At 44.5% G+C, this 23224-nt stretch overlaps 1 protein-coding gene across 3 annotated transcripts in view; it reads left to right on the top strand.

Annotated features, from left to right (window-relative positions):
- Positions 1 to 23224, top strand: part of LOC125176359 (atherin-like) — a 128737-nt gene that overhangs the window by 34660 nt on the left and 70853 nt on the right. The window contains exons 2-3 of one of the 3 annotated variants that reach the window (XR_007156229.1): positions 4780 to 4868; positions 12190 to 12994. The exons of the other annotated variants lie outside the window; for them this stretch is intronic. The gene's annotated coding sequence lies outside the window, so the exon portion shown is untranslated. Of the gene's footprint in view, positions 1 to 4779; positions 4869 to 12189; positions 12995 to 23224 lie in introns of those variants that run through there. 3 annotated transcript variants of the gene reach the window in all.

The following is a 23224-nucleotide window of genomic DNA, read 5'->3' as shown; positions in this document are numbered from 1 at the left end:
GCTTTGTAGTATAACTTGAAGTCCGGGATTGTGATGCCTCCTGCTTTGGTTTTCTTTTTCAAGATTGCTTTTGCTACTTGGGGTCTTTTCTGGTTCCATACAAATTTTAGGATTATTTGTTCTAGCTCTATGAAGAATGTTGGTGTTATTTTGATAGGGATTGCATTAAATATGTATCTTGCTTTGGGCAGTATTGGCATTATAACAATATTTGTTCTTCCTATCCAGGAGCATGGAATCTTTTTCCATTTTTTTTGTGTCTTCTTCAATTTCTTTCATAAGCTTTCTATATTTTTCAGTGTACAGATTTTTCACCTCTTTGGTTATATTTATTCCTAGGTATTTTATGGGGTTTTGTGCAACCGTAAATGGGATTGATTCTTTGATTTCTCTTTCTGTTGCTTCATTGTTGGTGTATAGGAATGAAACCAATTTCTGCGCATTGATTTTATATCCTGCAACTTTGCTGAATTCATGAATCAATTCTAGAAGTTTTTTGGTAGAATCTTTTGGGTTTTCCATATACAGTATCATGTCATCTGCGAAGAGTGAGAATTTGACTTCCTCCTGGCCAGTTTGGATGCCTTTTATTTCTTCGTGCTGTCTGACTGCAGAAGCTAAGACTTCCAATACTATGTTGAATAACAGTGGTGAGAGTGGACATCCCTGTCTTGTTCCTGACCTTAGGGGGAAAGCTCTCAGTTTTTCCCCATTGAGGATGATATTAGCGTTGGGTGTTTCATACATGGCTTTTATGATCTCGAGGTATGATCCTTATGTCCCTACTTTCTTAGGGGTTTTTATCAAGAAAGGATGCTGTATTTTGTCAAATGCTTTCTCTGTATCTATTGAGAGGATCCTATGGTTCTTGTCCTTTCTTTTATTGATGTGAAGAATCACATTGATTATTTTGCGGATGTTGAACCAGCCATGCATCCCAGATATAAATCCCACTTGGTTGTGGTGAATAATTTTTTTAATGTATTATTGGATCCGGTTGGCCAATATATTGTTGAGGATTTTTGCATCCATGTCCATCAGGGAAATTGGTCTATAGTTCTCCTTTTTAGTGTGGTCTCTGTCTGGTTTTGGAATCAAGGTAATGCTGGCTTCTTATAAAGAGTTTGGAAGTTTTCCTTCCATTTCTATTTTTTGGAACAGTTTCAAGAGAATAGGTGTTAACTGTTCCTTAAATGTTGGGTAGAATTCCCCTGGAAAGCGATTTGGCCCTGGACTCTTGCTTTTTAGGAGATTTTTTATTACTAATTTGATTTTTTACTGGTTATGGGTCTGTTTAAATTTTCTATTTCTTCCTGTTTCAGTTTTGGTAGTGTATATGTTTCTAGGAATTTGTCCATTTCTTCCAGATTGCCCATTTTATTGGCCATAATATTGGTCAAATATTGCTTATAATATTCTCTTATTATTGTTTTTATTTCTGCTGTGTTGGTTGTGATCTCTCCTCTTTCATTCCTGATTTTATTTATTTGGGTCCTTTCCTTTTTCTTTCTGATCAAACTGGCTTGTGGTTTATCAATTTTGTTAATTCTTTCAAAGAACCAGCTTCTGGTTTCATTGATCTGTTCTACTGGTTTTTTGGGGGAGGGTTTCAATAGCATTAATTTCTGCTCTAATCTTTATTATTTCCTGTCTTCTGCTGGTTTGGGGTTTTGTTATTCTTTTTCCAGCTCTTTAAGGTGTAAGGTTAGGTTGTGTATCTGAGATCTTTTTTCCTTCTTTAGGAAGGCCTGGATTGCTATATACTTTCCTCTTATGACCGCCTTTCCTGCATCCCAGAGATTGGGGTTGTGGTGTTATCATTTTCATTGGCTTCCATGAACTTTTTAATTTCCTCTTTAACTTCTTGGTTAGCCCATTCATTCTTGAGTAAGATGTTGTTTAGTCTCCAAGTATTTGTTACCTTTCCGCATTTTTTCTTGTGGTTGATTTTGTTTCATAGCATTGTGGTCTGAAAATATGCACAGTGTAATCTCAATCTTTTTGTACTTGTTGAGGGCTGATTGGTGTCCCAGTATATGGTCTATTCTGGAGAATGTTCCATTTGCACTGGAGAAGAATGTATATTCTGCTGCTTTAGGATAAAATGTTCTGAATATATCTGCTAAGTCCATCTGGTCCAGTGTGTCATTCAAAGCCATTGCTTTCTTGTTGATTTTTTGATTAGATGATCTATCCATTGTTGTAAGTGGGGTGTTGAAGTCCCCTACTGTTATGGTATTACTATCAATGAGTTTCTTTATGTTTGTGATTAATTGATTTATATATTTGGGTGCTTTCACAATTGGCGCATAAATGTTTACAATTGTTAGGTCTTCTTGGTGGATAGACCCCTTAATTATGATATCATGCCCTTCTGCACCTCTTAATACAGTCTTTATTTTAAAGTCTGGATTTTCTGATATAAGTACGGCTACTCTGGCTTTCTTTTGTTGACCATTAGCATGATAGATGGTTATCCACCCACTTACTTTCAATCTGAAGGTGTCTTTAGGTCTAAAGTGGATCTCTTGTAAACAGCATATAGATGGATCTTATTTTCTTATCCATTCTGTTACCCAATGTCTTTTGATTGGAGCATTGAGTCCATTGACCTTTAGAGTGAGTACTGAAAGATATGAATCTATTGCCATTATGTTGCTTGTAGAGTTGGAGTTTCCGGTGGTGTTCTCTGGTCCTTTCTAGTCTTTGTTGCTTTTGGTCTTTATTTGTTTGTTTATTTTTTCCATCTTTTCTCCCCTCAGTGAGTTCCCCTTAAAATTTCTTGCAGCGCTGGTTTAGTGGTCACAAACACCTTTAATTTTTGTTTGTCTAGGAAACTTTTTATCTCTCCTTCTATTTTGAATGACCGCCTGCTGGATAAAGAATCCTTGGCTACATATTTTTCTGATTCAGCACATTGAGTATATCCTGCCACTCCTTTCTGGCCTGCCAAGTTTCTGTGGATAGGTCTGTCTTCTCTTGTAGGTTAAGGGCTTTTTTTTCCTTTGCTGCTTTCATGATTCTCTCCTTGCCTGAGTATTTTGTGAATTTGACTATGATATGCCTTGTTGATGGTCAGATTGTGTAGAATCTAATGGGAGTCCTCTGTGCTTCCTGAATTTTGATGTCTGTGTCTTTCCCCAGGTTAGGAAAATTTTCCACTATGATTTGCTCACATAACCCACTAGCCCTATTTCTCTCTCTTCTTCTTCTGGGACCCCTATGATTCTGATGTTGTTCCTTTTTAATGAGTCACTGATTTTTCTAATTCTTAAATCATGCTCTTTGCCTTAATCTCCCTCTTTTTTTCTGCTTCATTATTCTCCATAAGTTTGTCCTCTATATCACTGATTCTCTGTTCTGCCTCATCCATCCTTGCCGCCATGGCCTCCATTTGAGATTGCAGCTCAGTTATAACATTTTTAAATCTATTTTTGACTCCAGCTAGTATTCTTATTATCATGATTCTAAATTCTGGTTCAGACATCTTGCTTGTATCTGTGTTGCTTAAGTCCCTGGCTGTCGTTTCTTCCTGCTCTTTCTTTTGGGGTGTATTCCTTTGTTTTGTCATTTTGAAGGGAGAAAAGGAATTAATGAGGTAAAAAAATAAAATTAAAAAATATTAAAATTTAAAAAATATTAAAATCAAAAAATTAAAAACAAACACACACAAAAAAATTGAATAAATGATGCTAGATCCTAGGTGTGTTTTGGTCTGGGTGTTGAATGGGGCTTGATAGATTAGAGAAAAAAGGGGAAAGAAAAAATAAGGAAATTGTTTGAAAATTTGGAAAAATGAATACACCAAAGTAGACTAAAATGAAATAATGGAAGTAAAATAGAATTTGAAAAAAATTACACAAAAGTAAAAAATACAGTAGAAAAAATTTTTAAAAATGTTTTTAATAAAAATTGAAAACAAAAATGATTTTTTTCTCTTTCTGTATTCAAGAAAAAGAAATTAAAAATAGAAAAAAGAAAAAAAGAGAGAGAGAAAATTGAATAGATGGGCCAGTGAACAGACTGTAATATGACTGAAATTACTTCGTTTTCCCCTAGAAGTCAAACTATGAAGTACTTTATCGTCCATAAACTAAGTAGGCAGTGAGACTTGTGTTCCTGAAGAGCAAGGTTGGCCCAGGTGGGCGGGGCTCAGTGTAACGGCTCCATTCTCCACTAGAAGGCACTGCTTAGCTTACTGGGGTGGATTGTTGTGGTGCTTGTAGGTGCATATGCACATGCACAGGAGTGGTGAAAATGGCGTCACCCAGCTACTCAGTGTCTAGTATCTGGACTCTGTTTTCCCCAATCAGCAATTGTGCACCTGTCCTTTGTCTTTGGCTTCTGTCCACTCCCCACTTTTACACAGCCCATGACCAAGTCCCATGCAGCACCTCCCTCCTGAGTTTCATCTCAGATGCGGCTGTTTTTCCCAGCCCCTTACTTCTGAGGGACTGTGGCTTTGACCTGTTCTGCCCCTCTGCAGGAGGGTCTCACTGAGCAATGGCCAGGTGCCAGCCACACCCAGTAACATTTGCGGGACTGTGCTACTGCTGATGCCCAGAGACTGTGCCCGGATGCCAGGCCCCCCTAGAAAAAGTTTGCGAGATAGTGTAGCAGCAGGGTTTCAGGGGTTTCGGAAAATCACAACACAATCTGGCACCAGGCTTCACCTCCAGCGCCCTTGTTCCAGCATCAGTGAATATGGTTGTTCTCTTGGGTCCACTGGGGTCTTTGCCTTTGGGGAGCCCTCACAGCTTCTACCACATGTCCTCCCAGCAGGGGAACTGCTTCTCTCCATGTGACCTGAAGACCCTGGACTTCACACTGATCCTGGAGATTTGCCCTTCCCACCAGAGCACCGTCAGGTATCAAGCTGCAGAGTTTCAGACTCTATGCTCCCGTTTATAGTCTTAATGGAATTTAAACCCTCTCCTTTCTCCTTTCTCCCTTTTTAGTTCAGTCCCTGCAGCTGTTTCCACTTTTCCACTTTCTCTCCAGCTGCTTTTTGGGGGGGTGCTCTTCCCATATTCGCCACCCACCCCTCCCCCCCCCCGCCCCAACTCCATCCTCTCTCTGCACACAAAAGCGCTCCCTGCCCTCCGCGCCTTCTCTCTCCCCCAGTTCACCTCTCCATACCATGTACCTGCTGAATTCTATGGTTCAGGTTGTGCAGATTGCCGTGTTAACCCTCATGTCAGTTTTCTAGGTGTGCAGGATGGTTTAGTGTTGATCTGGCTGTATTTCATGGATGTGAGACACACAAAAAACTTCCATGAAGTTCCGCCATCTTGGCTCCTAAAAGCGATTGAGTTTTAACTTTAAAGGCAACAGGAAATCACTGGAGAATTTTAAAAAGGGAATGGCATAACCCAATATACATTTTTAATACAAATTCTCATATTTTATTTGCTAATCTACACATATTTCTAAATTAAGAAGATGCTCACAAGAAAGGTTAGGTTTACTCACTCTAATCCATTAGTAAGTCTGGGTTTGACTGAACTTTTAAATTACTTTTGATAATTCATGCATCCTGGCTCTTAGACTTCACTGAGATAAAAGAACCTGTTTTCTTTTTTTATTTAGAATGATGGTAGACTTAGCCCCAGTCTAGAGTTTCTCCCAGTGAGACAAACATTTTGGAGAATTCCTTAATTCTCATAAGGAAAATACATGCTAACCATATACTCCTGTCACCAAACTTTAAATAATCATAGTGTTGAGCAATATTTGTGATTCGGTCAGGGGTCAATAAAGATCTAGATAGTAAATATTTCAGACTTTGAGGCTATATGCTCTCTGTCAACCTCTTAACTCTGCCATTGTAGTGTGAAAGCAGCCATAGGCAATACATAAACAATTGCTTATAGTTGTATTTTGATACAACTTTATTTATAAACACTGAAATTTGAATTTAATATGATTTTCATGTGACAAGAAATATTCTTCTTCTTTTATTTTTTTTCCAAAATGTAAACACCATTCTTGGCTTATGGTTAATATAACAACAGGTAGCAGACCAGATTTAGGCAGGGGGCTGTGGTTTCCTGACTTGTGTTTTAAGTGAATTGGTAGATGCCTGGTGAATTGGTAGATTGGTAAATGCCCGCTAGACATTTTTAATGGGATTATTTTGGTTATAGTGTGGAAAGTGGATCATGGGATATGTGGAGTAATGGTGGAAGCAGGGAAATCAATCAGGAGGTGACTGGCATAGTCTAAGCAAGACCTGATGGTAGCCTGATATGGTAAATGGGAACAGAGAAGGACAGAATAGAGAGAAGCATGATTTTGGGTTTGGTCTTGAACAACTGCATATATAGGCATGTCATTTATTTTGATGTCAAAAACTGGGAAGGAAGAGGTTCAGGGGAAAATCAAGAGTTCTGGTTTATCTGTGTAAAGTTTGAGATGTCTTTCAGTTATCCAAATGGAGATACCCAGTAAGTTGGAATTCAGGGAAAATATCAGGGCTGGATATGTGGGGGTCATAGGCATTTAGGAGGTAGTTAAAGCCCCAGCACTAATTCAGATCAACTGTGGTGTATAGATAGAGAAGATAAAAGGCCCAAGAAAGGAGCCCACAGGAATTTCCACAATTAGCAAAAGAGGGTGAAGAAAGGAGCCTACAGGAACTTCCAGAATTAGCCAACAGATGAAGTGGACAAATCAGAAGAATGGGTTACCATAAAGGTCAAAGAAGCAAGTTGCTGAAGAAGGCCATGATCGAGTATGAAGAGAGACAGTATTGTGAGGAGTAATAAAATCTTTAGATTTGGTGACATGAAAATAATGTATGTCCTTGACAAGAAGAGCTTCAAAGAACTGATGGAGAGGAAATTGGAATGGTGACTGGGACTTCCAGTTAAGTATGGAGGTTTAAGCACAGGTGTACCTCCATTCCCTCCCAGCACTCATTAAAGTCAAGGTGATGAAATACAAAAGAATGAGACCACAAGAACAATGAGAATGACATAAAGGTGACAGAGGTCAAGAGAAGTTAATAAATGCTTGGAAGAGGTGAGAAGCTGGATAATGGTAACTAACTTAGCAAAGCAGAGAACACTGGAAACAAAGATCCTGCAAAAGGAAGGAGGGTGCCAATAAGAGGCAAGCTGGTTCCAATCACTGAAGTCCAGAAAGGCTCGTGGCTTTGAGCCAAGGTAAGAAATGGGGTTGAAAACAGGAGGATAGATAGAAAGTATTTATAAGGAAGTGTTGACTCCTCCAGAGCTCCTCTCTATTCTTGTACTGCCAGGGAACTATCCTGGTGGGAAATAAATGGAAATAGTCTCTGCAGAAATTAATCCAGAGAGACTTCAAAATAAGACATACCTGGGTGCCTGGGTGGCTCAGTCAGTTAAGTGTTCAGCTCTCGATTTCAGCTCAGTTCATGATCTCATGGTTTCATGAGTTGGAGCCCCACCTTGGGCTCTGTGCTGTCAGTGCAGAATCTGCTTGGGATTCTCTCTCTCTCCCTCTCTCTCCCTCTCTCTTTGTGCCCTTCCCCCACTCGTGCTCTCACTCATTTTCTCTCTCTTTCTCTCTGTCTCTCAAAATACATCAATAAACTTAAAAAAAAAAGAATAAGAGATAGGGGGATGTAGGGGTGAGCACAGGGGATGTAGGGGTGAGGCACTATACTGAAAGCAGGGAAAGTAAGTAAAATTTACATACTAAGTGGTGAGACTCCTATCACTCTCCCCAGCTCACCAGCCAGCCGAGCTCATAGCTCTCTCTCTCTCTCTCTCTGTAGCCAGCTAAGCAGCTGTGGGCTACACCCACTCCAGGCTAGTAGTCAGGTCGGCTGTGTGCAAGCAGAAGAAGCTGGTCAAGATGAGAGAAGAAATCAGCAGAGATGAAAGATGTCCCTGGGAAATGCAGACAGTTTTGAGTTTCAGCCTCAGGCTGGGACCAGGCAGTTCTTACTATCCCAGGCTGTGAGATCCCCCAGTGTATCCTCCCAACAAACACCTTTACTGGAACAACTTGAGTGGCTCTGTCCTCCACCTTGTAGCCAGATGATCCCCAACCAGGGCAAGAGGCAACCTATGAAAGGCTGATCTTCCCCACCCTGTGCAAGCCCCATTTGCAGTCTTCCTATAATAGTCTAACTATTATGCAGAGATGGCCCACTAAGCTCCAGGTGCCCTTCGCTCAGGGACTTATGGCCAGGAACTGCCCAACGCAGGTCTAGAGATTCTGGGAGGGCAAGCAGTGTTTCCACTTCATAAAAGGCCAAGTTCTTAAACAATATTTGTGTAATCACCACATTTTACAGACAACGAAGGTAAAGCACGGGGGAATTAAACAATTTGCCTGAAGTCCCAGAGTTTAATTATTGAAAGAAGTGCTTGGGGATAAAACGTAGTCTCCTGACCTTCAGCCCCTGACTCTTTGTACTGCCCCACTTCTTTCCCTCTCATCATGCTCAAAGACTACTTTGACAGGTGGATTTTCCTTACTTCCATGACACTACTGAAACCGAATCCCTAAAACATGAAACTTTAGGTTCACCATTGTGTGGTAGACAACATGCTGCATGCGGAGTCCAGTGATGCGGGTTCTAGTCCCACCCCTGCCTCTTATTCTGTGCTATCACTTAGGCAGGTCTCTGAACATATTTCCTCATGTGTAAAATGTGGAGAGAGTGGCGGTCCTAGGAGCAGAGGAAAGAATGCAAATCCGAAGGGCCTGAGAGGATAGCCTGAATATGCCTCTGACACTCGAGATTTCTGTCAGGGTTCCCAATTCACTTAAACATTGATGCGAATTTTGGATTCTGTTTCTATACATCTTTTTTTTTAACATAAATATGGGTGGGAGTGGTGTTCCCCATAAATAATTCACATCAAATTGATGCTTCACGAAGATAGTCCATATCTTCATGGCATAGCATTACTTATTCCAATTTGAAAAGTCCAGGATAAGAATGCTAAGAGAATTGTCAGCTCTTAAAATTCTTTAAAATGCTGTGAACTTCAACAAGTGCCATCTCCATTCTGCCACCGTGGGAGCCAACATCCGCAAACCATCCATTCCTAGAACAGAAGTCAAGCCTTGATGCTATTAAGCTCCTTCAACACCGGAGCTGTGGCCAGGAAGCTGTACTGCCTTCTTAGAAGCTGTGAGACCAGAGCAGACACAGGTGTTAAATGGAAGCTGGCCCCATATTCCTCCAGACTGATCTGTACCCAAGCGACGACCACAATCTAATATTGGTGACAGCCATTACCATGACTGTCATACCCAGGAGCCTTGTTTTGAGCTTCTCATACTCCAAGGCTTTGTCCAGGGGGTGCAGCCGGGGTGGAGGAGTTGTAGAGGTGGGGGAAGGGAATGCAGAGTCCCTCTGGACTGCAATGCCCAGGGCATGACAGACAGCCAACAATTTCCTTTCCTGGAGGCTCCAGCAGAAGTCATAGTATTTAACATTTTCAGACTCCCCAACAATGCTGACCCTACCCCACATGGTGGGCCCCTTGGGAGTTCTTAAACAGAGGTATGCATATGTCCGTGTGTGCGCGCATGCGCGCGCGCATATCTGTTGGGAGAGAGTTCAGCCTGGGTTACTTTCCCAAACACTGGTGTCAAAGCTTCCTGACTGCCCAAAGGGATGGACTAGAACTCTCCCTCACCTCCATGCCTTTACAAATGCTGTTTCCTTTACTCGAAATTACCATCTTCCTGCCTCCCCACGCTGCATCTGCAAAAGTGCCGTTTGCTCTGGGATAGTGTCCTCAAGAGTCTCACCTCCAGGCAGAATTGGACACTCCCTCCCAAGCCCCTCCCTGTTGAAGCATAAGTCACCTGACAAGTCATCTGCTTTCTTGCCCATCCCCTCCACTCTCTCTAGACTGAGCTTTCTATATGTGCCTGACACAGTTCTGATTCTAGAAGATCTCCCCTGCATGGCCCTTGTGAAGGAAGGAACACACATGTCAAAGAGGGAAGCAGCAGCAACGACTCAGGCCAGAGACACGGAAGGCCAAGCTGTATGGTTCCACCACCAATTTTCCAAGGCCTCACAGGTGCTTCCCTCAAGCCACAGAATACTAGGCCTTAGAGAAACCCCCTTCTTGCCACCCAAAATTGCCCTTTCCCACTGCAGTTATCCACTGGAGCCCCAGCAGGAAACCCCTGGGAGCTGAACTCTCTTCTCTCTTCTCAGGCCCCAGGGGAGGAGAGAGCCTGGGTTTCTGGGCCTCTGTAATTAGGCCCCAGGGATGCTGAAGGAACTCGCACATTCCTGCTGGCTAAGCATGTTGTCCTAGGAGAGGCAGCTAGCTTCTCTCCCTGACAGGGCAGGTCTCTGGCAGGAAGCCCAGGGCCAAGGCTGGGGCACAGATCTCATTCCCCCTTCACTCTGTTTCCTGCTCTTTCTGTCCCTATCCTATGTCAGTGTTCCTGCCAAAGTCCCTTTCTGTAACCCTAACTGTCCTTATCTCTGCCTCCATCCTTCTCTTCCCTGGGCTGTTACAGGGCTCGCTCCTTGATCCCCATGCCTCCCCACCCCTGAATGTCCTATTAGTAAGCACCACAGAGTGTTCTAGAGTACAGTGACCTGCAGGCATCCTCGGTGGCCAAGGGCCCTTGAGGACGTAGCAGCAGGGGCTGGCTAGAACTCCCAGTTTCCAGCCAGGCTGCACGTCCCACTAGTGAACTGTTAACTCAATTCCATCCAACAGACATTATCAAGGCCCACTCAGGGCCCAGCCCTGTTCTAGATCCTGAAGGGACACACATAGCCCAGCCCAGCCCCTGAGGGGAGACAGGCCTAAGAACCCCCAGTCACAATCTGTTGACTAGACAGAGAAGACACCTAATGAGTGGGAAGGGCATAGGAAGCAAGGGAAGGGAGCAAGGAAGAAATCAGGGTTGCCACCCCATCCCAGGATCAGGACTCTGAAGGCTGGTTCCCAACAGGGGGGCAAATGAAGGGAGCCAGGGAGATTATGCAGGTTCACTATTCCCATGTGAAACTGCCATTTTCCGGGCTCAGTTTGCAAATGGTAGGCCCAGGAGAGTCCCCCAAGTCCCAGGGAGGAGGGGGGAGGGCAAAAAGCTATGCAACAGTTCCATCCTGAAGCACCAATTCTTGATTTCAGCCAAATCCCCGGGAGCAAAACCAAAAGACTGTGCATTGTGACAAGGAGGAGGAAAAAGAGAACAGGGAAAGGATGCGGGATTGCAGAGGGTGAGAGATGGGCAGGAAGCAAAAGGCAGAGTTGGCTGTGGGTTTCTGTGAACGCAGTCTCAGCTACAGGTATGCAGGTGCTAAGCATCACACAGGCCCAGAAAGAGGCTTGCTCAGCCCTGCCCATGGGGGATGCTGCTTACCTGGCCAGCCTGCTCTGTGTACCATGGGAATGGCTGCAATGGACTTCCGACCCGGGGTCAAATTAGCTCCCTACAATGGCATCCAAAGGGGCTCCCACCCTGGACTTTCCTCAGGCAGTCACTTCACACACACCTTTTTATAGACCTCAAAAACATAGAATTTGGTTACTCATAACCTCTGGCTCTTATTACCACATTTTTTTAAACCAACGTGTGACCTTCATTCATTATTTTATTTGATGTCATGCTGAATGATGGCTGAAACCTTATTTTAAAGTCAAATTCAAGTGACGGAAAGTCAAATAATACATTTGTATATTATGGATGAGGGTTGTACTCAGAAAGTTAAAATATATTAGCTCCTTCAGGGACTGGGGGTACTTCTGGTTGCATGTAAAACAAACAGAAACTAAGAACATCTCAGTAAAGCTAAAGGTCATGGCTTCTTTAATTATGTGGGAACTCAGAAACCCATGGGGCATCCCTTTCCAGAAGTCCTGCATCCTCAGGATCCCTCATACTAAACACCCATCTCTAGAACAGCAGCCAAGCTATGCCCAGCCAGCCAAATCCAGCCCTGTTTTGTAAGGCCTGTGAGCTAAGAGTGGTTTTTACATTTTAAGTTGTTAGGAAAAAAGCAAAAACAAAAGAACTATATTTTCTGACACTTACAAATTACATGAGTTCAAATTCCAGCATCTATGAATAAAATTGTATCAGAATACAACCACATTCATTCATTTGTGTTTTCCATGGCCCTTGTCACACTACAGTGCAGAGTTAAGTAGTTGCAATAGAGAGAGACAACCTGAAAGCCTAAAATGTTTCTTCTCTGGCCCTTTACAGAAAGGTGTGCCAATACTTGCTGCAGACCGAAGTCCAGGAAAGAAATTTACAACCCTTGTGTCTGAATGTTCTCATTTCTCTCCCCCTCTCCTCCCTCCCCTCCTCATTTCCCCTCTCCCTTTCCCTCTCCTTCCTCCTACAACTGGGTGGGCCCAGAGAAGTGGATGCTATCCATTTCCTTTATGTAAGATCTTCCACCTTTCTGACTCCAGCCTCATGCGTAAGCTCTGGGGACAGGCATAGGAACCCTCCCAAGGCCAGAGCTTTCTTGTGGGTATGCCTCCAATGGGCCACGGCTATGCAGCAATGTGGGCTGGTCACTCCTGTGGAAGAACCTCACCTACATCTCCTTGGAAGGTGGCCCTCTCAAGCGGGCCCCCTCTGGCAGCAAGGACAATAATCTTCCCCCAGCAGCCAGCTGTGCTGCTTCCCATTGTGGACAAAGGCGTGTGTGTTCTGTGTGCCCAGGGAGCACAGAGCATGGGCCGCGAGGGGTTAAGCAGGGCAAGGAGAGCAGGAGGGAGCTCCTGGTGGACACAGCATCAGATGGCAGCCCTGAATCGCTCCCTTCATGCACATGTACAGAACCATTTAATCTATTGTCCAAATCAGTACATTTTCTTCTTTTCAGATCAACTTTAATAGAGTAAAATGTACCCATTTTAAATGTATGGTACTATGAGTGACTGATCTACCAGTGTAACTACTGCTACAACCAAGATAGAAAGCCTTGCCATTACCCCCCAAAGTTACTATGTACCCTTTTGTAGTCACCCCCCACCCTTAGTCCCACTGCTCTCCCAGACAACTACTCATCTGCTTTCCATAGCTACAAATTAGTTGTGTCTGTTCTAGAATTTCAAATAAATGAAATCAATCACACAGCATGTACTCTTTGTGTCTGGCTTCTTTCACTCAGGATAATGTTTTTCAGATTCATCCATGTTATATGTCAACACCAAACTGATGTCCTTTTTTTTTTTTTTTTTTTTTTGAGTGAAAGATGCTATGAATAGTCAAGTCAGGTCATAAGTGGGCGTAAGTCAGAACCTTCAGGACAAATCAGGACAATGGTCACTCTATGCATGTGGGCAGTTTGTATCCTTTGGAGAAGCTGGGCTTTTTTAGTCAAGTTAAGCTGACTGCAGGGTGACTGTTCTAAAAATCCATGTGTATTCCGCAGATTAAAGCTTCATCATTATTTGTATACTCAAATCAAAAAGGTCTGATGGATGTTAAATCCAGTGCCTTATCACAAGAGACTTCAGCACTGCTGGTGTCGATGGAAAAAAAGACAAAGCTTATATTCTTTACATATATGATCTTCAACTACTATAAATGTTTGAGCGGTCATAAAGTTTTCTTTTTTAATTTTCATCACCAACTTGTACAAACAAAATTTCTTGTCAATGATGATTATCAAGAATTTGAAGAAATCATTAAAAATCTTGACCAAAAGTTTATTGTTGCCACTTCAGCATGAAATTGGTTATAAAAACGTACATTAATGAAATCAAGTTCATGTTTAACAATAAAATGTGTGAAATGATATTATTTAGACTTTCATACAAATTTAATATTAATATTTTCCTTTACTTTGTATCTTAGTATAGTTATATAACATGAAGAAATGTTATATCTTCACTAAGCCCCACATACGTGTCCCCATGTCCCCTTCAGTTTACCCCAGTATGCCATACCCATACTCTTATTTTCTATGTGTGCTGTGACAGGGAAAGATTAGGCAGCACAACCCCTGACTAGGGGAGAAGCAGTGGCCTGGGCCGGAAGCCTGTTGTTTTGCTAAAGAAGTCTCTCCTGCCCTCTAGTGATGATCTTTGTAGCTGGGTCTCCACAGGAAAACAGTGATGTAAGGGGTTATTAAATATATCAGTTTTACATTTGCAAAAATATCTTCCCTATTATGTAGGCGTTATGCCTGCTCTGGGTCCTGGCAGGTGAAAGCCTTCATGGGCGTTCCCCTGTTGCTCCATGGGGCCTGGAAAGGTCAAGACTGTGGCTCATATGCCATGATTCTGCCACTCCCTTCTGCCTTCATCTTCTCCACTACCATAGCATGGGGAAAATCTCTACCATCCCTGGCCAGAAGACCCCACTTACCATCACCTAAAACCACCCGCATCTGAACCCCTTCCCCAACCCCCAGATGCAAAGACCACAGGAAAAGAGAGAGATGAAAGCGTCTGTTCTGTCCAGCCATCGGACATCAACGAGCAAGCTCCAGGCCTCAGGTATCCAGGGGATTCGCAGCCCGCCCCACCCTGCCTGGCACATTGAGGGAAAAGGGGCCGGGAAAAGGGTACACTTCCTGTACACCCACCCGATCACCTAGGTGGAGACCTAGCCTTTTATCAACCCGCAGCAGCGGGTACCAAGAGACCACCAAGAGAAAACACAAAATCATCATCCGTCAACTGATAAAGTACCAGTTTTAAAATATCAATGTATAGTTACATAAAAGTTATATGAAATTAGAACATATAAAAGTTGAGGCTAATTTACGCGGGCAGCAAAAACTTTGGTGGGTTTTTTTATTTGCATGTTTTTATTTTATTTTTGAGAGAAAAAGAGAGCATACATGCAGGGGAAGGGCAGAGAGAAGGAGACAGAGGATCTGAAGTGGCTCTGTGCTGACAGCAAAAAGCCCGGATGTGGGGCTCGAACTCACGAACTGGGAACTCACAAATCCCGAAATCATGCTCAACAGACTGAGCCACCCAGGCGCTCCTAGCAGAAACTTTGTTGAGGACAATGGAGTTCATCTGAAATGAGAACTACCATTTACTCCTGAGGTAATTTCAGTTATGTTCTGAGTACAAATCCAGCAAAGTACAAATTCTATATAACACATACTGGTATTCAGTTCTATCCCATCTTCATCTTTGGAGCTATCTCTAGCCTCTCATCCATTTAGAGACCTCTGAAGGCCAGAGGCCCTGACCCCTTGTCTGGACCTCATTTTACCAGGCTGAGACCCAGGAGTCCGTTTGGGGAAGAATTGTCAGAAGGTTGTCATAATGGCGGAGTGATAATTTCATGACTGCTGTGATGAAGGGTATCAGAAGGACATAGGATTTCTCTCCCAGCCTTTGCTTCTAAGTGGGACCTTCAGAAGCACACACCTCCTTCCCGAGTGCACCTGCCATGAGGTTAAGTCCAAGTTTAGGTGTCTAATAATTCCCTTTGCCCTAGACTTTGTGAGAGGACTTACCTTGGGCTGCAGAAGTTGATGGTAATCAGCCCAACCTCTTCCTAGTCACAGAGACAGATGGCACAAGGCAGGTACAGTGGTGTCCAGGTGGGCAGGCTCTGGGCATGCCTCACTTGAAGCCATAAAGCAGCTCTCCGGAGCCCCCCAGGCAGCCAGTATCTGATCAGCCAGGGCCCCACTAGACCTTACACAGGATGGCAGTGATCAGCAGATGGGTCCCACTGAGTCACCTTGGGACTGAATTCTGATGATCTCTTGAGGAATCTTCCCATCACATTGTTCTTTCTGAACACAAATTTTATCACAGGCTCTATATTGAATAGGACTTTTTGCCAATGATTAAACACACACACACACACACACACACACACACACCTACCTTTCTGAAAAGTCTCAGGGATGGCTAACTTCAGGCAAAGCATCTTATGGGGCTCAAATGATGACATTTTCCAGCCTACTGCTGCCTCTACTCTGTTCTCCTCCTTGCTGACTTCAATCTCAGATTTTACATCTAAGGGAGAATGACTACAAGCAACTTCAGGCCTTCATCTTCCTGGGTAAAAGGCCGGTGAGAAAAGAAGCATCTTCCTCAAAATTCCTGCTCCAGTCCTGGAAATCACTCTGCTAGACAGCTCTTGAGCCATGCACTAATCCCTGAACTGAGTTCTGTAGTCGAGTGATTGAACAGAGCACATGCTCAGTATGTCCAGACTGTGTCCCCCTCCCCCTAAAGTCCGGCTCCCAAGGCAGCAACAAACTCAAGTCCTCATTCCTGAGTCAAGACAACCTGCCCATGACCACTTCCATGGGTCAAAACCTCATTTCTACAGAATTCTTTGTCCTCCTATCTTTCCTTCTCTTCCCCGGGCTATCCACTGAGAGGCCTACCCCACTGAGCCTCTCCAGGTCAGCTGGTTCTCATAACCTACTTCTCTGTGCCCCCTCCACCACCCCCAAGTTTAGGCCTGAACTTAGGGACTGGGAGTTCCAAAACACTTGGGTCTTTTAGCAGCAGGCATCCGGAATTCCCAGGAAATTGGGGGGAAAACAGAGCTTCTCCATACTCAGGTGCCTTGAGTATGCCCCTGCCAGCCTGCCAGCCTGCCTGGCACAGAAGACCAGCTGCAGCTCCAGGTGTGGTATGTGAAGGACTGGGAAGTCAGAGCAAAGTAAGACCAGTTCAGGAAGCATCCAGCTCCCTCCTGGATGGCTCAGACTGTGAAGGGTTTCAAACGCCATGCTGAGGGGCTGAGACTTTATCCAACAGTCCTAGCAGATGGAGAATAGTCAAAAGGCTTATTGAATGGATAAATGGATAGATGGACAAACAAGTAACCTGGACCCAGAGATGTAAAGTGACTTGCCCTACATCACACAGCAAACAAGTAGGAGCAGCAAGACCAAACTCCGGGCCTCCCTTTGCCTGTCCTAGGGCCCACGCTGCCTCCACCCCAAGCGGACTTTTGGGGAACCTGAAGATTATCAGCCATTAGTTTTATTTCTGGACTTGGGATCCTGAGCTTCGAGAGAAAGCAGGTGTCTAGGGATTAGAAACCTAGACACAGTTGGTGAGAACCAGCAACCAGGAAGCTTCAGGAAGATGCAAGCTGGCACCTGATGCTGAGGCTAGAGAATCTGAGTGAGTGAATTCTCTGGGAGTGAAGTAGAGGAAGGATGGAGAACTGGCCCAAAGCCCAGCTGCATTTTGTTCTGGGTAAGCCCAGCCAGACTCTGAGAATAGTGCATGCTGAGGAAACCCAGACTTCACCACCCCTTATGGAAGTGCAACTTCTGAGGAAGCTTCAGGAGACATGGGGGCAGGCACTTCTCCTGCTGATCCTGGCCTTTTGCACCAGGCACAGAGCTCTGCCCAAGCTGTAGTTCACAGAGGCCAGGGACAGGGATTGAAGGTGGAGGGGAAGAGCCTTCTGCCCCTGGTTTACCAGAGCCTGAAACTAAGGCAAGATAAATCAGGATTTCAAAGGTGAAAAAAGGTCCAGAATTTCCATATGTGCAAGAACTTTGCATCTGGCTCACTATGGTATTCCCCAGTGCCTGGAATAGAGCCTGGAACACATAATAGATGCTCAATAAATATTTGGTGAATAAATCATGGACTCAGTAAGGTTTGAAGGAAGCAAATTTGCACTCTGCTTATGTCCACAATCCCCTCTCTACTGTGCCCCCACCAGGTAATAAAAATTCCGGCAGGAATCAAGTCTACACCATTTACAGTGGTTAAGTGAGAACTTACCGTCCTCAGAGTGGTAGCCCACCCCAAGTAGAACACATCACCTTAGCTCTGCCAAACATGTTTGATGGATACAAAAGGTACTAGACTGGAAATCAGGAAATTTAAGTCCCAGGGACAGCACAGACTCTATCAGTGACAGATGTGAAAAACCACTTTCAGAACATTTTCACATTCAATCACCCTATTATTATCCCCATTTTATAGATGTGACCGCACAGCCAAGAAGTGGCCAGCGCAAGGCCGCGGGGGTGCTCTTCTCAACCCGTGTACTGGCTTCGCGACCACAGGCAGCTTTGTTTGCCTTCTGGGGTCTGTTTCCCATCTGCGGTGCTTCGGTCTCTAAACACAGTCCCGGACCTCCTGGGGTGGAGGCGCCCCCTGCTGTCCCTTGGGCCACGGTGCCCAGTGCCGCAGTGCCCGCTCTCCACCGCCTCCTCCCGAGCTCCGCGCGCCGCCTGGAGGAGCCTCTGTGCCCTCGCTACGGGCCGGTCCAGCTTGAACGTGCCACAGTGCTGAGTGTCGGGGACTGCTCGGGCCCTGGCAAGGCTGACGCCACCATCTGGTCTGGATGTTTCTGTCAACTTCCCCTAGAACGGAGAGTGGAAGAGCCAGACCAGGAAGGCAGGAAGGAAAGAAAAGGGAGAGCAGACGGCAAGGAAGAGACACCCAACCCTCACATGTCCCCTCCCCTCAGCCTCAGTCGGTCAGAGAGCCCTAGGCTTGACAGGGCCCCTTTGAATATCGACTGTCACAAAGCCCCATTTCTGGGCATAGTTACTTAGCATCCACAATGGGCTGTGTGAGACCAGCTGTGCAGGCTCAGGAGCCCCACAGATGAGCAAGACCCAAGCCTGTCCCCCAAGAACTCACAATCTCATGGATTGAAGGCATGAGGAATAGGAGGAGTAGACAGACAGGGTCACCTTCCATCCAGCCTGAAACATGCCCTGAAGAGGCAAGTCCATTTGACTGGAGGCACAGAGGAGATGATGTCTCCACTTGAGAGTTTAGGGAAGAAGGGGAGCCTGGAGTTGCCACTGCCGGGATGTGCCAGAGGCAGGGCTGTTTTAACCCCAGGAAAGAGCACATACAAGGTATGGGGACACAGTTACCATGAGGAAACCTGCCATCTCTTTTAGCTCTGAGGTCCCCCTTTAAGAGCACAGCCTCCAGCCCTACATCTTACTTCCCTGTCTCTACCTAGCTTCCTCTCGAGTCTCCGGATTGACTTCTCACAGTTCTCCAGGTGCAGGTCAGCCATGCATACTCTGGCCTCCTGACTTCTGGTCCCCTCTTCCTTAATCCCCAGACCCTTTGCCAGTGAGGAGTGAGGACCACAGGAGGGTCACTTACAAAGGTTTGGCCCCACTACAGAGTCATGATCTCCATCTACCAGGGAGCCTTCCTGAAGACCCGCATTCAACCCAGGGGTCTCTCCACTTTTCTAGCCAACAAGTTGCCCTTCTCTTCTCCCCTCAAAGCCCCAAAGCACCTTTGCCAACCTCAGTATTTTCAGAATAGCCTCTCCATCTACTCTACTGACCCAGTCGTCATTCCGCTGACACTCCCTCAATTTCTCTTCCTCCAAATCTGTACCTCTCTCATCTCCCATTCTTTCCTCCTGACTCCCCCTCTCCAGTCTTACCTATGTCCTGTCCACACTTCACCCAGCTTTCTGATATAGATGGACAGATGATTGATAGATAGATAGATAGATAGACTCATATGGATATGTGTGTGTGTGTGTGTGTGTGTATCCTATTGGTTCTATTTTCTCTCTAGAACCTATTCTATTCTATTTCCCTAATAGAACCCTTCTCTCCAGTTCATCCACAGAGACATAGCCCAGGCTTCTTTCTGGGGGAATTCAAATAAGTTTGAGATCATTGTGGAAGTCCTGACAATGCCGTGGCCCTCTTCTCAGGCATCAAGGATCCAACTTGAGCATCACCCGGCTGGACTGTCCTGTTCTTGCAATCCTTCCAGGAATAGATTGGCTCATGACCCAACACTGAGGAGGTCCCTTGTACTGATGAGACAAGATTATGAGAAAATGGGTTTAATTTAAAGAAAATGTTGATAAGCGTAACAAACATTCACTCTGCAGATTACATATCAATGTTAAAGAGTCACCAAAACCTCTATTCTCATCAGATTTAGTCACTCATTCACTCACTCAACAAATATTTATTAAATCTCTACACATTCCAGACACTATTTTAGGCTTTGGGAATGCAGTAGTGAGGAAAAAAAAAAAAAGATTCAAGCATAGAAACAGACAAGAAACAGATAGATATAATATTTTATAGAATGGTAAAGAACTAAGAAGAAAAATTAAGCATGGCAAGGGGATGGATAGTGGAGAAGCAAAGGAGTGAGGTGTCTTATTTATGTAGAATGCCTGGAGAAAGTCTTTTTGTTAGGGTAGCATTTGAACAGATGGCTGAAGGAAGTGAGAGAGTGAGCCACTCAGGTCTTTGAGAGAAGAGGTTTCAAGCAGAGGGAGCAGCAAATGAGAAGACCTTGAGGCCTGATGTGCCAGCATGTTTGAACAGTAAGAAGGCCAGTATGGCTGCAGTAAAGTGAACAATAGAGAGTATAAGAGAAGTAGTGAGAGACCAAATCAGAAGCCTTTTACTATTTTACTGTGAGAAAGATGAAGAAGCCTGGACTCTGTCCAGGGTTGATGTATTGACTCCATAAAACTCATAAGAGGTGGAGAATAAAGGAAAGGGGGTGGGTGGTTTTACCATCCAGAACTTCTGTGCCAGCATCTCCTGGACACCTTTGTGACTGAATTCTCAACAGCCATTGCTTTACCTCCGGTTACATTGTCTTACCTCAGAGATGGGACAGGGTTTAACCACAGGGAAAATCACCTGCCAATTGGAGAAGTGTAGTGAGGGAGAAGGACCACCAGGCGGCCGCACTTTGACTACCATCTTTACAAGTTTATGTTTATGCTTTCAACATTGCTTCCACTAACTTTCTTCATTATCATCTTAGCTTTTGTGTCAACATTCCACCTTGAAGACTGTCTTCTAGCAAATGTGCTCATGGATACAGCTGCTTCCCTTCTCCTTACCCACTAGAGTGTTCATCCCCACCCTGCACCTCCTTCTTGATTACTGAGTATCACAGACTTGTGGCTTGAAGAAGTACCTTCTGGGGTCAGGGAACACAGAAACTTCTCTGTTCCTTCCTCACTTTCTGTTCCCACCGTCAGTATTCTACAGCTATGGCCAACCCTATCACCCCCTACACACTACTTCATTCCATTATGAAGTGGAGAGTCAGAAAATAAAGATATGAGAAGGGACAAGAAACAGAGAGAAGGGGAGAAATAAATCAAAGAAATTAGGAGCAAGAGCATCAGGGTAGAGTTAAGGCACTTCACTCCTGAAGAGGTAGCTCAGGAACCTCTGCATGTGGGGAGTAGGGAAAGGACTCTGCTTTCCCAAATGTGTTCTCTATTCTTTTTTAAATGTATTTATTTTGAGAGAAAGAGTGAGCGTGAGTGGGTAAGAAGAAGGGAGAGGAATAGACAGAATCCTAAGCAGGCTCTGCACTGTCAGCATGGAGCCCAACATGGGGCTCGATCTCACAAACCATGAGAACATGACCTGAGCTGAAATCAGGAGTTGGAAGCTTAACCGACTGAGCCATCCAGGTGCCCCACAAATGTGTCCTCTAAAGTTAAGAATGATGGCATCAGGCACCTCTACTGGAGAGTCTCTGAGGTCCAGGCATAGTCTTCTAACCCAGAGGGCTCAGCCATAGGGATAGACCAGAGCCCCAGGCAATAAACATTCCTCCTGAAAGCCAGAGTAGAACACCATGTCCTTCTGTCTCACAGAAATGACATTCTCTCCTCCCTTTCCAATTCTTTCCTTTCTGACTTCAATATCAGACACGTCCGAGGCCCCCCTTCCCCACCCCCCATCCACATTGTGTGAATCTATGCATGGGTTTCTCAGGGGTGAATAATTGCAGTGACTCAGCCTGACCACCTGCATCCATTTCCCAGCTCTTTTGCCTGTGGTGCATCCTCGGGATGTCCTCCACACCACAAAGCAAGATGTGACATCTCTGCCTTTGCTGAATCCAAATTCAAGAGAATGTTTCCATGATTTGTTATGTTCTGAGAGGGCTTACATAAAAAGTAGTTGTTTCCAGGGAAAAGCAAAAAATAGTCAATGGAATTTAGAACAATCCTAGGAAAGCCTGGTCCTAGTGGAGAAGAGAAAATTCTCCTGCCACAATTGAGTCCTTATTGTTGCATAGTCCTGGCCCTGCAGGAACCCAAGATCTCTCACTTCTATTAGAAGGGTGTTTTGGGACCCCCACCCCTGGCCTCTTTCCTCAAGACAGCATGAAAGATATTAGCTCTGATGCAAAGCTCCCAGGGCAACAGATGAGAAGGTGTCCCTCCTGTCTTGTCTATTTTCTATGTGCTGACATGTCCGATCTATTTAACTCCTGCCCAAACCTCTTTTCTGAGTGAAGTCTCATTTATCCAACTACCTACTTGTCCCACTTGGATGTCTAATGGAGATCTTAACATGCCCAAGTCTGAACTCTGGATTTCCTCCCCCAAACTCTGAAGCTTCTCTCCTTGCTGTCTCCATCTCTCCCAGTTAATGGCACCACTATTCACCCAGTTTCTGAAACCAGATACATGGGAGCCATATGTGGAGTCTCCCTCACCTAACACATATGATCTTCTTGTTCTACATCTGAAATGTGTCTTCCATGCCATGACATTGGATCAAGCAACCATCACCTCTCAGCTCAAAGACTACAGTTGTTTCTACTTAGTCTCTTGCATCCATGTGGCCCCTTTCCAATCATTTTCCACATAGCAGTTAGAATAATTTATATTAAAATTTTATATTTTAATGTATATAATTTATATTTTATATTCATATTTTGTAATTTTATATATAAAATTTTATATAAAAATATAAACCAGATCACACCAATCCTCGTTTAAGCCATTCCCTTTCCACCTTGCTCATCGTGGCCAAAAAGTTGTGCATGAATATGTCTCCTGCCTGCCTCCCTGATCTCATTTCATGCCACTTTCTCATTTGCTGCACTACTTAAGCCACACTGCCTTTCCATTCCTGAAACACATTTTCTTTCCCACCTCAGGGCCCTAACATTTTTTATTTCCTGCTGCCTGTGCATTTTTATCCCTCTACCATATCCTTCAGATCTCAGCTTAAAGGTCACTTCCTCAGAGCCTGTCCCCAACATCCTTTCTAAATAGGTCTTCCCTCTAGTTCCTTGGTATTCTCTTTGGCTGTCCCATTTATTTCCTATATAACATTTCACCAATTAGCAGTTAATTATATGTTTACATGCTTATCATCAGTCTCCCCCACTTTTGTCTGTCATCCCCACAATAATGAGCCCAGGCCTAAAGGAAGACACACCAGGGTCTCAAGCTGAGAAGTGGTGGGGAGACAGAGGCAGACACGAAGATTCTTGAGAGAAGAAACCATGGATTGTTTATTGCTGTGTTCTCATTGTCTAGCACAGAATCT

Source organism: Prionailurus viverrinus, chromosome D1 (assembly GCF_022837055.1).
Source record: "Prionailurus viverrinus isolate Anna chromosome D1, UM_Priviv_1.0, whole genome shotgun sequence".
In the NCBI taxonomy this organism is placed as follows: domain Eukaryota; kingdom Metazoa; phylum Chordata; class Mammalia; order Carnivora; family Felidae; genus Prionailurus; species Prionailurus viverrinus.
The sequence above is the reverse complement of the archived record's forward strand: the minus strand, read 5'-3'. Positions and strand labels throughout refer to the sequence as shown.